This window comes from Thrips palmi, unplaced genomic scaffold, assembly GCF_012932325.1.
Source record: "Thrips palmi isolate BJ-2018 unplaced genomic scaffold, TpBJ-2018v1 HiC_scaffold_8, whole genome shotgun sequence".
Lineage (NCBI taxonomy): Eukaryota > Metazoa > Arthropoda > Insecta > Thysanoptera > Thripidae > Thrips > Thrips palmi.
Genome location: NW_023144635.1, coordinates 8,145,034 through 8,158,040, shown reverse-complemented (window position 1 = coordinate 8,158,040; position 13,007 = coordinate 8,145,034).

The window sequence follows — 13,007 nt, the reverse complement described above, 5'->3', positions numbered from 1 at the left end:
CGCCATGGCCAGCACGGCGCATGGGATGGCCACCGCGCGGTCAGCCTCGAGCAGCGCGATGACGCGCGCATGTGAGAGTGGTGGGTCCTCGGTCTCCTCGGATCCACGGATTCCTTGTTATCCTGCGCATTATTCGAGGCATAATTTACGCAGTCTTTACTGGAGAGCCGTAGGAGCACACAATGAGATCGCGCTTACCAACTCACACGCATCAACACACACACACACACACACACACACACACACACACACACACACCTACATGGCATAATAACGGCGCGCGAGGTAAAGTGAACTCTCGGCGTGCCCGGGCCGAGCGTGCCGAGCCCATGGACAGCCATGAATAATGATCAAGAAACAAAACCACTCGCGAAGGCGGCGGCTGGGCTGGGCTCCTCTGAGGCTGCAGTGGCGGAGGAAGAGGAGCCAGTGGAGCCAGTGTACTAGTGCAGACGGGGCCGACAGGGAAAGCCAGGGGCCTGCGCGATAGGCAGCCCCGCTCACCTGCAAGCGCAGGCGAACACTCGCCTCTCTCTCGCACTCAAGGGGCGTCCTGAGTCGCTCTGTTCGGAAGTACTCTGCAGCCCGAGGTGCCGGCCGAGGTACGCGGAACTCGGCAAGGTCGTCGCCGACGGCAGTGGGCTAGCAGTGTGGACCCCTGGCCGAGATTTGATACTCCTCGACGGTCATTGCCTGGCGCGGCGCGGCACGGCACGGCACGGCGGTCTTCTCCTCGGCCAAGCCAGGCCATCACGCGCCGAGCCTTCGCATCGGTTTTGGTCCTGCACCGCTTGGTCAAGGTAAACACGTATGGATTTTTGCTTTTGCCTGCAGCCGGCGGCCCTCCTGACTCAGCACTCCCTCTGATGATTACCCGGGAAGGAGATCGTTTCGAGGAAAAGTGAGCGGAAATTTACCTCTCGGCGCAATTTTAATTTAAGTCAGCCACATTTTCGAACAAAAAAAAGTGGAAATGGATGGGACGTTGGTGCCGGCGACAGACGCAAAACCCGTTCTGCACTCGTGTTTATTTCTTTCAGGGCTCTGGGCCGCGCCGCTCCGGCCTCGCGTTCGATCCCAGGGCGCGGCGGCACCGCCAGCTCATCTGCATTTTATGTGATGCCGCCATCGCCGCCATCGCGCCTCGATAACGGCCACTCAAATAGTTGAACACAAAAAAGCAAACAAGAAGGAGAGTGCGGCGAAATAATAATCCGTCGTGTCGCGAGAACAAAAAGCGAGGCGGACAGAAAGAAGAATAATGGCCGAGGCCGCTCCATTCAAACGTGCATCCCGGCAGCGCGGCAGCGCGGCAGCCACTGGCCTCATCACCGGTTCATCTGTTCAAGTGCACGCCCCGCTCCGCCCCACCTGCCGCGCCTCCACGCCACGCCCCGCCACGCCCCGCCACGCCTGCCCGTCAGAGGCCGTTGTTCGGGGGACTTATGATTAATCAGCCATGGCGACGCGACATGGAACCGAGGCGCAGCCATCTTCTGCTCCTGTCCGTACTACATGTCCTGGAGCGGCGTGTACGTGTGATGGCAGTGAATGCAAGTTTGTGTGTGTGCGTGTGTGAGTGTGAGTGAGGGAAAGGGGGAAGGGGGCTATGGCAGCGTGATGATGCAACACCGGTTCAAGAAGGTCCTCTCCGAGGTGTCCCGTGGTGTCGTCGGCCCCCTGCCTGCCCCCTGCCTGCCTCCGCCGCCCTGCCGCCCCGCCGCTGATCGAGCGGCATTCTTTTTGGCGCGCAGAGCGGCGAGGAGCTGACGTGCAGCTGCAGCCTCCCGAACCCCCCACCTGTCGCGCTGGTCGCGCTGGTCCGAGGAACCAGCAGGAGCAGCGTCTGATGGTCAAAGGCAGCGGAACCTGACCGAGACCGGACGGCGGGGCGGGGCGGGGCGCGGCGGGGCGGGGCGGGGCGGGGCGGGGCGGGGCGGGGCGGGGCGGGGCGGGGCGGGGCGGGGCGGGGCGGCGTCTGGCGGGTCGCAGACCAAGGACGCTGGCCCCATGGCCCCATGGCCCCCTCGCCTCCGCGCGTCAAGTCCAGGCCGCCCCGCCCCGCCCCGCCCCGCAGTTCCCACGCCCCTCGAGCGCTGAGTGGACTCTGCTGGGTTTCGTGACTCCGCGGACGGATGGCGGATTCGTCCCCAAACTTGGCGCCGTGTCGCGGCGTCGCGGGCCGTGGACACCGCCACCACGACGACGCGATGAAGCAGCGACTCCAGTCTGGCACGGCCCGCTGGAATGTCGGCCTCACTGCACGCGGCCGAGTCCGCGAACGTCGTCTCTGTCTCTCTCGCACTCACAGGGCGTCCCTGGTGGGTGCGAGAGAGACGCGGCGAAAACACGTCCCAATTATGCAGGCGGCCCGATCACTGCGATCTGGGCGGGGCGGGGCCGCCCGGCTGCAGCGGAGTGCAGCGTAGCCTTGCGGTGCTGCACTGTAGGCCGAGCCGCCGGACCAAAGTAGGGGCAGCTTTACAGCTGTGCAGCTTTACAGCGCCGTGAACGTGAACCCGGCGCAGCGCGAGGCGCGGCGAGGCGAAGCGATGCACCGATCGCTCTGTCTCTGTCCGATTCATAAAGGGCAGGGCGCCCCGTGCAGGTGCGAGCGAGACAGCCAATCCGGAATCGCCCGGCAGGTGCATTATCCGCCTCGAAACTCTCGATGGCTATTACATTGTAGCGCCGAGCTAACGCCGTGGTCAGACAAGCCCATGCAGCCAGCCAGCCGCTCAAGGCTCTGCCATGCCTTTCGAACGGCGACTTTGACAGACACTATGACATTCTCAGTGTGATGCCTTTGGCTGTGTAGGAAGGCTGCGTTTTAGTGCGCGCCCGTCTCTGTCTCTCTCGCACTCGTCCTGAAGCGAGGGACGTCGGCGGCCACACCTTCCGCCAGGACGGCGTTGAGAAGTGCGCGTGCTGGACGAGACACGGCCGCCGCGCCGCAGGCGGGCAAGGCCAAGGCCCAACTGTCGCTCGCCGCCAGTGTCTTCCTTTGTGCTTGTTGTTGTTTTTGTCTGTTTTTTGGCGGGTAAAACGAATCTCTAGCGCGGTGACAGCTCCATGCCACGCCGCGTTGGTTGGTCCGCAATGCGAGGCCCGGCGGCGCGCAGCGGGCTGCGGGACTCATGCGTGCATGCCAAGTGGCGCATCATTCAAAAGGCACATGCACACACACACACACACACGCACACACGCACACACACATCCACACACACGACACACAAAGCCGATGTAATTTTGCAGGAGCTTCCCCATTAGCAATTCAATTGTGCCGGCCGCCACGGCGCCACGCGGTGCGCGGCGCTGGCTTGGTGTCGCGCTGCCGGTGCCGTGGCGGTGGAGTGCCGCATGCCGGTCGTCGCTAGCCTCCTACACGACCCTCATGTCCGGCTCCGCGCCCCTCTGCGCCCTGCCGCTGACAGCGCCCTCCCGAAAAAACAAAAACAAAAATAAAAGAAAGTCCCCTATCTTGAGCGGGCTGCGGCGGCCTGCTGTCCTCCACCATGACGGGGCCTTTCTTCAGGTGGCTCTCATGTGCGAGTCAGCGGGCAGCTTTACCCGCAAGCCTCTGTCCTGTAGGAAGGCAGCTCCACATGCAGTGGGGGAGTACCATTTCCCGCCTTGGATTGGACACGGTGGCTGCTAACAGTCAGCGCAAACCACCACATTTGTCACGTTTTGACCGCCGAGCCGACTCGAGACCTGCCTGCGCTGGGTGCCGCCTGCCGCCTCCCTGCAGTTCCAGTTCCGGCAGAGAGACGGCGGCCGCGGCAGCTAACCCCGAACAGCCAAACTTGTGGGAGTTTCTCCGGCCGCGGGGAGTTTCTACCAGTGCCCTGCCTGTGCCCTGCCTGTGCCCTGCCTATGCCTCCCCTGGCGCGCCGCCGCGGTGTGGCCTTGCAGGCCGTGAGCCCCGCCAGCCAATCGCGGCCATCGCGGCCACGATCGCGATGGGAGGACAAGCGGATATTGAAGCCAACACAAACAACAACAACAAAACCAAATAAAAAGCGGGACGAGTACGACAGGGAAGCGCTGCTTGGCGGCCTCTGAGCAGGAGGCAGGGCGAGGCAGGGGCGCGGGCCGCAGGGTGTGTACACTGTACACGGCCAGGCCCGGCCCGCGGCCCTAATCCCCGTGCACTACACGGAGGCCGCTGTCCTTGTTCTTGTTGTTGGGTGGGCGGGCCGGGCGGGCCGGGCGGGCCAAGCTGCCGCGGAAAGCCCCGGAGCCAAAGTAAGCACTGCGAAGCGCCGCAAGCCACACCGGGGCACACACACGGCTCACATACGGGCCGCGGGCCCCACGGCGGCGGGGCGGCGGGGCGGCGGGGGGCAGGGCACCCACCAGCACCTGGATGGCCCGGCATCGAGGAGGGCCCACCGTGTTCGGGGGTGGCGGAGGCGGCGCCAACGAAACGGTAATCGCGACAGAGAGAGACAGAGAGGAAACGCCCCACACGCGCCCGTTAAGTCGAGCGCGCGTTGCTCCCAGGAGTGTGCGCCGCGAGGACGGCGTCGAACACGCGAGCGACTCCACTGTTCTGTCTCTGGAATGTGCACATCACTGGAACAGCCCCCGCCGCGGCCCCGTCGGGCGGTGAACCGAGCGCGCCGTATGAGACAGCGGGATAGGGACAGAAAGGGAGAGATAGATAGATGTGTAGACAGATAGAGAGGGAGGGAGAGAGGCGGGGGCTCGCTCCCACCTGTCAATAAGCAGTCGTCCAGGACTCCAGGACGCGCTCCTCCTGGACTCGATCTGCAGACGGCGCCTGATCCGCTATTTCCCCAGAGGCCACGCCGCGGGCTGCGTGGAGGCTGCCTGGAGGGTTCGTGGAGGCTGCGTGGAGGCCGCCTGGAGCCTGCCTGGAGGCCGCCTGGAGCCGCCTGGAGGCTGGGCACCCCCCTGCACCCTTCCCTTGGAACAGCAACACCAAGCCGCCACGGCATACAGCCTCGCTGCAGGCTTCTCCCCAGCCGGCCTCCCCACAGGTGTCGCCCCGGTCGCCCCACCCACCCCACCTCGCGCCCCGCCCCGCCCCGCCCCGCCACTTCAATCAGGGCTGAGTGGATTATTAAGATAAGCCGCGCCACACGCCCACCTTGCGATGTACTCCCAGCCGTATTCTCGCCATTAAGGGGACCGAACCGAGGCCGAGCCGGGATGAGAAATTTAGCCCCTTCGCCGAGCGAGGCAAGCGAGGGCTCGGTGGCTCGGCTCACTCGGAGCCGGCAGGATATGAGCACGTGTTCCTCCGACCCGGTCCGCGCGACGGGACGGGCACACTCTCGGAAAAGGGATAAGCAGGCATGATCGCGGCGTGCGGGCCGCACAATCTTGCCCCAAGTTCTTTACTACTTTCTTGAGGCCTTTTCTTTTGCTGTGCCGTTCAACTTACACAAAAGGACGGGGCCACGGCGTGGCGGGGCGGACGCACAGCAGGAACGCGGCTCCGGAACGTGCAATGATGAAGAGTGATGCCCGCATGGCGCCCGACCCCGCCAGCCCCGCCAAGCCCCGCCAGAGGCGTCGATCACATTTTTCATTCAGTCTCATCGCGACGCGGAGCATTGCACGGACAAGCTGCGGGGAGGGGTGATTTTCGATTCACTGAAACCCTGTCTGTCTGCCTGTCTTTCTGTCCGCCTGGCCGACGCGAACTCGACTGGAAGTTACAACAACACGACAGACACTCAAACGTGTAATTATTGAAGCAACAGAGCGCGTGACCCTGATGTTTCTTCGCTTGTCGCGCTTCGTGCCGGGTGACGTGACTGCGAGTGTGTGTGTGTGGTGTGTGCATGTGCGTGCGTGTGCGTGCGTGTGTTTGCAACAGTGGTCCGCCCCTCCCCCCTCCCCCGCCCCGCCGTGCCCCCAACTGGACCGCAACGCTTTGTTCGGACGGGAATGAGATTCGGATCCGCTTAGCGCAATTGGCTACTCGCGGGCAAGAAAGAGAGGTGGAAAGAAAGCAGCGGGATTGGGATGGCAAGCGGAAAAAAATAAAATCGTGTGTGTGAGTGCGTGCGTGTGTGTGAGTAGAATAGGGGATGGGGGTGAGAGAGAAAGGGCTGTATTGAGCCCGCGTACAAGTGTGTGTGTGTGGGGGGGGGGTACAGGAGTAAGAGTTTGCAAAGTGGGGGAGTGACTTTGTTATGTTCCGTATTCGGTGATCGGTGATCCGGAACTGTTACTGCTGGGCTCTCTCATTACTGGCTTCCGCGTCCAATTTGCAACGCAAGGAAACAAATAAAAAAACAGTCAACAACAAAAAAAAAACTCACACAAAAAAAAAAGAGAGGAAAATAAGAAATCGGAAGGCGCCTGTCAATGGGCGCGCTCGCTGGAAAACACGACAACTAGTGCCAGACAACAAAAACAACAAGGCAAAACTGGCTAAAAATTGGCGCAGAAATGAAGCAGTTCCGTGCTCCGCTGCGTCGGTAGGGCTGTGCGGTGATTCGATTTTGAAAACGGTGACGGTGATTTGAATCACCGCCGGTTGCCCCGGTGAACGGTGACCAAAACTGCACCGGTGATTTTCGTATCACCGGTGAATTTTTCATCACCGGTGATAAAAAATCACCGATAATGATAAAATCACCGAATTTTTAATCACCGGTGATAAAAAAATGAACGGTGATGAACAAATCACCGCTGTTTTCGTTCCCAATGGTTGTAAAAACCCGTTTTTTTTGTGAAGTACAGTCAAAGGGGCACGCACACCGCCGTTCTGTGTCAACTTATTGTCTGATTTGGACACTCTCGCCGCGCGCGACGACCGCCACCGCTATTTCGGACTTTTCTGGAAGCTCGGTTATGACGTTGATTGGTGATTGGTGACTAACCGGTGTTAGGTGGTTAACCGGTGATCGGTGACTAACCGGTGATTTTTAAAAAGCGGTTAACCGGTGATTTTAAAAACAAGATTCGGTGATGCGGTGATTGAAATCACCGAAAAAATCACCGGTATACCGCATCACCGCACAGCCCTATGCGTCGGGCCGGACTGCCCAGTAATGGACTCAATTTGTTTGATCGCCCAGAAGGGGAAGAAGGAGGAGAGGAGGAAGCAAGCACGGGGGGGGGGGGGGGGGCGCTCTCTGTGTCAGGCAACTTTCCTTTGGCGGATAAATGAGAAAATGGCGGAGCGTTTTATTTCGCGGCGCCACTGGTAAAAGTTGGAAAGTGTGACAGTGAAATGTGCGACGACGGAGAAATGTGACCGATGTCCCGACACGAGCGAGGTGGACTTGGGCGTTTTCAAGAGGCGGGGCAAGGAGGGGGGGGGTGAGAATCCGGGTGAATCAGGCATATCGACGGGGCGGCGGTTTGCGCGGGAGGACTGTTCCGGAGTTCCAAGTTCCAAGTTTCCGGAGTCTTCTCTCTCTCCCTCTCGCTCTCTCTGTTGGCCGCAACGCTGCCGCCACTGCCGCCATTGCGGCCATCCCGCCCGCGCCGCCCCGCGACGGAACAAGACGGGAATGTTCGGACGCTCCTCGAAGTGGTCCAGGCCGCCCAGGCATCCAGGCATCCAGGCATCCGCGCAGTCGTTATTGCGTGACTGCACACTTTGACGTGGAGCGCCGCGGAAGGCCGTGGCCAGGCCCTGGCGCGGGGGCCGCCGTGACGGTAGGCATCCCGTCGGCGGGGGTGCGCTGCGGGACGGCCTGCCTGCCGGCGTTGGCGGCACGCGGCAAGCCACCGCACTGGCAGGGCGGGCAGCCACCGTGCAGCCACCACCACGACGACGGGGCGGGGCGGGGTGGGGCGGGGCGAGCATTTCATCCTCGTCTTAGAGACCATTACGCAGCAGTGCGTCGGCGGTGGCGTGGCAGGAAGAGAGAGAGAGAAAGGGAGAGAGAGCGCGTTGCGCTAACGCGCCTGTGCTCCGGAGTCATCCATCTCCAGCGCAAGTTGCGTGCCGCGCCCCGCCCCCTCCGCCCCGCCACGCTCTCCGCGCGCCGCCCGGGCCACGCCCGCGCCTAAACAGGGTCATCGCGACACCCCTGTTGCATCGCGACGCTCCGACGCTCCGCTGGCCCCGCGGGGACGCGGCGACGCGCTTCCGAAACTAAGCGGCGCCACATGGTAACAGCTTAGCGAGGGGTCGTGCAACAATCACGTAACACGGCGGCGGCGTGGCGGCGGCGCGGCGCTGCCAACTTCCGCGGAGAAAAGCCCGGGTTCGTGTTTCGAGTGTATTGGCCCGGAAATGGCCCACACCCCCCGACACCTCCGAACCACCCCTCGGTCCTCGGCGTCCTCGGCGTCCTCGGTGCGGGTGGCCGAGCAGCCGGGGGCGGGGATGCGTTATTTCTATCTTACGGGCCACCCACTCCCACCCCCTCTCCGCCACCTCCCCCACCCCCGCGACCCGCCAGCCCGCCGAGAATTCATATATCGCACCACCCGGCCGAAATACCTGGCCGCCTTTCCCTAGGCCGGGCAGGAGGCCGGGCAGACCGCCCAGGCCAAAGAGGAAATCCGAACCCGCCGATGCCGTGAAATAGGCGAAGAGAAGCCGTCCAAGTTAAGTTGCCGGCGCCGTGCTTCCAAAAACTGATTGTCAAGTCCGAGAGAGCTGTTCGGGGGAAGGAACTTAGCTGGAAGGGACTCCAGCGAAGTGAGGCCCTTTTCTGGGCAGTCGAAGGGCCGCAGGGCCACTTTGCTTCGGCAACAAAACAGCGACGCAGAAAGGCGCACAATGCCAGTCAAAGTCCGCGTGGCCGCACGGCCGCCGGGCGGCAGCATCGCTGACATTGTCGTCGGGTTTATTTTGCGGAGGCAGTCGCCGCGTCGCCGCGTCGCCGATGTGGAATTGCACACTTTTGTCCCGGCCAGCAGAGGGAAAGGCAGTCAGTCGACTGGCAATAACCGTCATGGAAGAGGGTTAATTGATTAAGGCGGTGGCAGGGCGGGGCGGGGCGGGGGAAACGCCGCTATTCCCGAATAATTTAATAGCGACCCGGTGAGAGATTGGCGTCGAGCCCAGCAGAGGGATTCGTTATTATTTCGACGAGCGGCACACCTCCCGCTTCGTCTTTCCCACTCCGTTTCGTCTCGCTCCCTCTGTTTTCAAGGGTCGTCGTGTACTTTCGACAGCCTCTTTTCATTTTTTTATCAGACGTCGAGGCACGACGACGACTTTTGTTGTGTCTGGGCCTCGCCTCGGGCTCATCAAGAAGGTCTGCATGCACGGCGGTCGGGAGAAAAGGAGGGGGGGGGGGCGTGCGAGTGGAAGCCCAGGGGCGCGGAAGTAAGCGCGTTTTCGGATCTCTGACATGATAACGCGAAACTTGTTCACCGGCGCGCGGCTGCCTGGCCTGGCAGGCTGGCATGGCAGCGGGGACTGGCGGACTGGCGGACTAGGACCCCTGTCTGCTGGAACTCGGCGCTGCTGGGCTGGCTGGGCCGCTGGAGCGGCACCGAGCGATAAATTATCACCCGGCAAAAGCCATTTTCAACTTCTAATTTCCGCCGGATGAGCTGCGCGATTTCTCACACTCCCCCCCCCCCCCCCGCCGCCGCCGCGCCGCCGCGCACCTCGGTGACCTGCAGGTGCCGAGCGGAGATAAAAAAAAACAAAAGGAAACACAAACAATTGGAGCGGCGCCTAGTGCTCGCCGCCGTCCGCGCCTTCCTGGAAGCCATGCTAACTCGCCAGTGTGTTGATGGTGGTCCGCGCCCCGCACCCCGCGCCCCGCCCCAGGGAGGGGAACGGGGGGAGGGACGCGCTGCTGGCCCTGCCTTTTTGGCTGAGCGATAGCGAAGCCCTTGCCGTGTTTGGGCGCTCCGAAAAGTGACTGGTCGTGCGTCTGTCTGTCCGTCTGTCTGTATGTAATCACTCACGTTTCTCAGTAACTACTGAACGAATAGTATCCAAATTTCACACCTGATGTCTCCTAAACATCCTACAGGGGGAGTTTATCTTAGATTAACAATTATCATCGTTTGAAATATTCAAAACATCATTTTGAACTAGGTAATTGGCGTGTTTAGGTTGGTAGCAGCGTGTGGCAGACCAATTTCTCATACCGGCTGCCGCGCTTGCAAGCCGTCTGCAAGACGGGACGGCACTTATGCAAATAAACAAACTAAAGAGCAAAGGGGTTCTCAAATTCTTGGTTCCTCGGCTCCTTGAAATTGCCTACATTCAGGGGACAACATACAGCGCTGCGGCACGGACATAATGCGAACTACTGATATGGCGGGAGATTTTGAACTTGGAACATTTCAAACAAGGTTTGGGAAGTGAATTTTGATCCGTGTGACCTAAATTTCAATGAAGATGCTTCCCATGATTAAATATTGTGGCCTAAAGTTGATCCCAGGCACATGATTGACTACTTTTTGGTGTTCCCAAGAGCTCGGGTTGGGGTGGTCCGACTAAAGCTTTCTCGACATTTTTTATTTTAGACCTAATGTTTTTTCTTGAATTATTGATTGACTATTTTTGTGTTTTGTGATCACTGATCATGTTAACCTAATGTTTCATTAGAACTTCAATGTTACTTCTTCTTGAACAATTGAGTGAAAACTTATTTATGCAGCTCCTTTTTTCTTTGACTTTTTGTACGCAAATGAAGTGAAAAATTAATGTTTAAAATTTGTATTAATTAAATCTTAATATATACTAACAAATCGTTCACTTGCATGCCCTTATTATCACAGTTAAGAGAGAATTATGGCTGTAGTGTCAATTTCTTTATGAACTGTGATAAGGGCGAGCAAGTGAACGACTGGTTAGTATATATTAAGATTTAATTACTACAAATTTTAAACAAAGGTGAGGAACATTAATTTTTCACTTCATTTGCGTACAAAAAGTCAAAGAAAAAAGGAGCTGCATAAATAAGTTTTCACTCAATTGTTCAAGAAGAAGTAACATTGAAGTTCTAATGAAACATTAGGTTAACATGATCAGTGATCACAAAACACAAAAATAGTCAATCAATAATTCAAGAAAAAACATTAGGTCTAAAATAAAAGATGTCGAGAAAGCTTTAGTTGGACCACCCCAACCCGAGCTCTTGGGAACACCAAAAAGTAGTCAATCATGTGCCTGGGATCAACTTTAGGCCACAATATTTAATCATGGGAAGCATCTTCATTGAAATTTAGGTCATACGGATCAAAATTCACTTCCCAAACCTTGTTTGATATGTTCCAAGTTCAAAATCTCCCGCCATATCAGTAGTTCGCATTATGTCCGTGAGGTAGCGCCACGGGTCGCCGATGTTAGCAGCAGGCCAGAGGAAGCTAGAATAGGTACTGAGATAGTTTTTTAACATTCTAGAATGATTGAAACCCTTCCGGGGTGTCAACAGAGGAAAATATAGAAACTAAATGTGAGAATGGTTTACGTGTTTCGTTCCCCTCTTCCCCCTCCCCCGTCACAGGAGAACAGGTCAGTGCAGTGTAGTTGTGGATTGTAAATAGAATGTTTTCTTTGCCTTTGTGTGCATCTACTGATTTTATTCTCTCTGATACTATCCTAATTTTTAAATTTCATAGTAAATAAAATCAGGTAAATGCATGAATAACTTCTGTTGAAATTAGAAGACATGTTAATTGTCTTGGTTTGTCTCGGGGAAATGACACTCTATTGCAATGCTGCAAGCTAACATAAATATTCTAGTACTTACATCTATTGATTAAAAGAATCCATAAATAGATGTATTTTGTGCAATAAATAATCCATATATTTAGTGCTAACAGATTTTGAACTGATACTGGGTTCAATGAGACGATTCAGGTTTTGAGCGGTGGGTGACTTGGTAATTGCTTTTAATGGGACGATTCCTTTAACTTCACCAAAGCTTGTGTCCAACAGCTGGAACCAAGTATTGGTAATGATTTAAAAGCTGGCTTTCTTAATGTAAGCCCAATGTTAATGCTACACTGTATTCTTTTACTCTAAAGATAAAATATCACGAGGCATGAATAAGGTAAATTAAGTTGGCGTATTGAGCAACAAGTGGCCTCTGCATTTGACTTCATGAGACGATTCACTGAATTTGACACAACTTGTTCTCCGTCAAATGCTTCAGATCAGCCTGCCGTAAACTGAGTCACTTAATGAAAACTATGATTACATATTCCATTCTGTATTGTTTATTTCACTGGTTTTAAATGAAAGAATGACAAAAGGCTTCTCAAATATAACTAATAAATTTGTGAATTCATTAGTTTGAAGAAAAAGATGTATCGAATAGTGAGTCAAGCAGACGAGTAGCTAATTAAGCGATTCAATGCTGGCAATGGAATGTTACTCGACTGAAGGAATCGCATTGGTGTGGCATTAGGGTATTGGTGACGACAAAGGGTGATCCATGAAGACCAACCAAGACCCATTCTTTACCGATTATTGATCAATTTGATATCGATATTTTTCAATCGAATCTCATATTGATTCTTGGAGTTTTTCGAGTGCTGATTATGAAAACCCCTTCCATTTCTACTCCAGACTTATATTTTCATCTCAAATTAGGTCATTTCGGACCGAAATTTTCAGGTCGAGTTTTATATTGTTTCCTGCAGTGTTTGATGAGCTGAACTCAAAAATAACTTCCAAATTTTTCCCAGACTCACGCTTTACCTAATTTTGACCAAATTTGGACCAAAATTTTTGAATTGAGTTTGATGTTGATCCCAACAGTTTTTTGTGTGCTGATAACGAAAATCACCTCCATTTCGACTCCAGACTTATATTTTCATCCCAAATTAGGTCATTTTGGACCAAAATTTTCAAATAAAGTTTTTTATTGTTTCCTGTAGTTTTTGGTGCGCTGAACTCAAAAATGACTTCCAAATTTTTCCCAGACTCACGCATTACCGAATTTGGACCAATTTTGGACCAAAATTTTGGAATCGAGTTTGACGTTGATCCCAACAGTTTTTTGTGTGCTGATAACAAAAATCACTCCCATTTATACCCCAGACCTACATTTCACTCAATATGAGCCCACAAGCTGCAGTCCGAAGTGCAC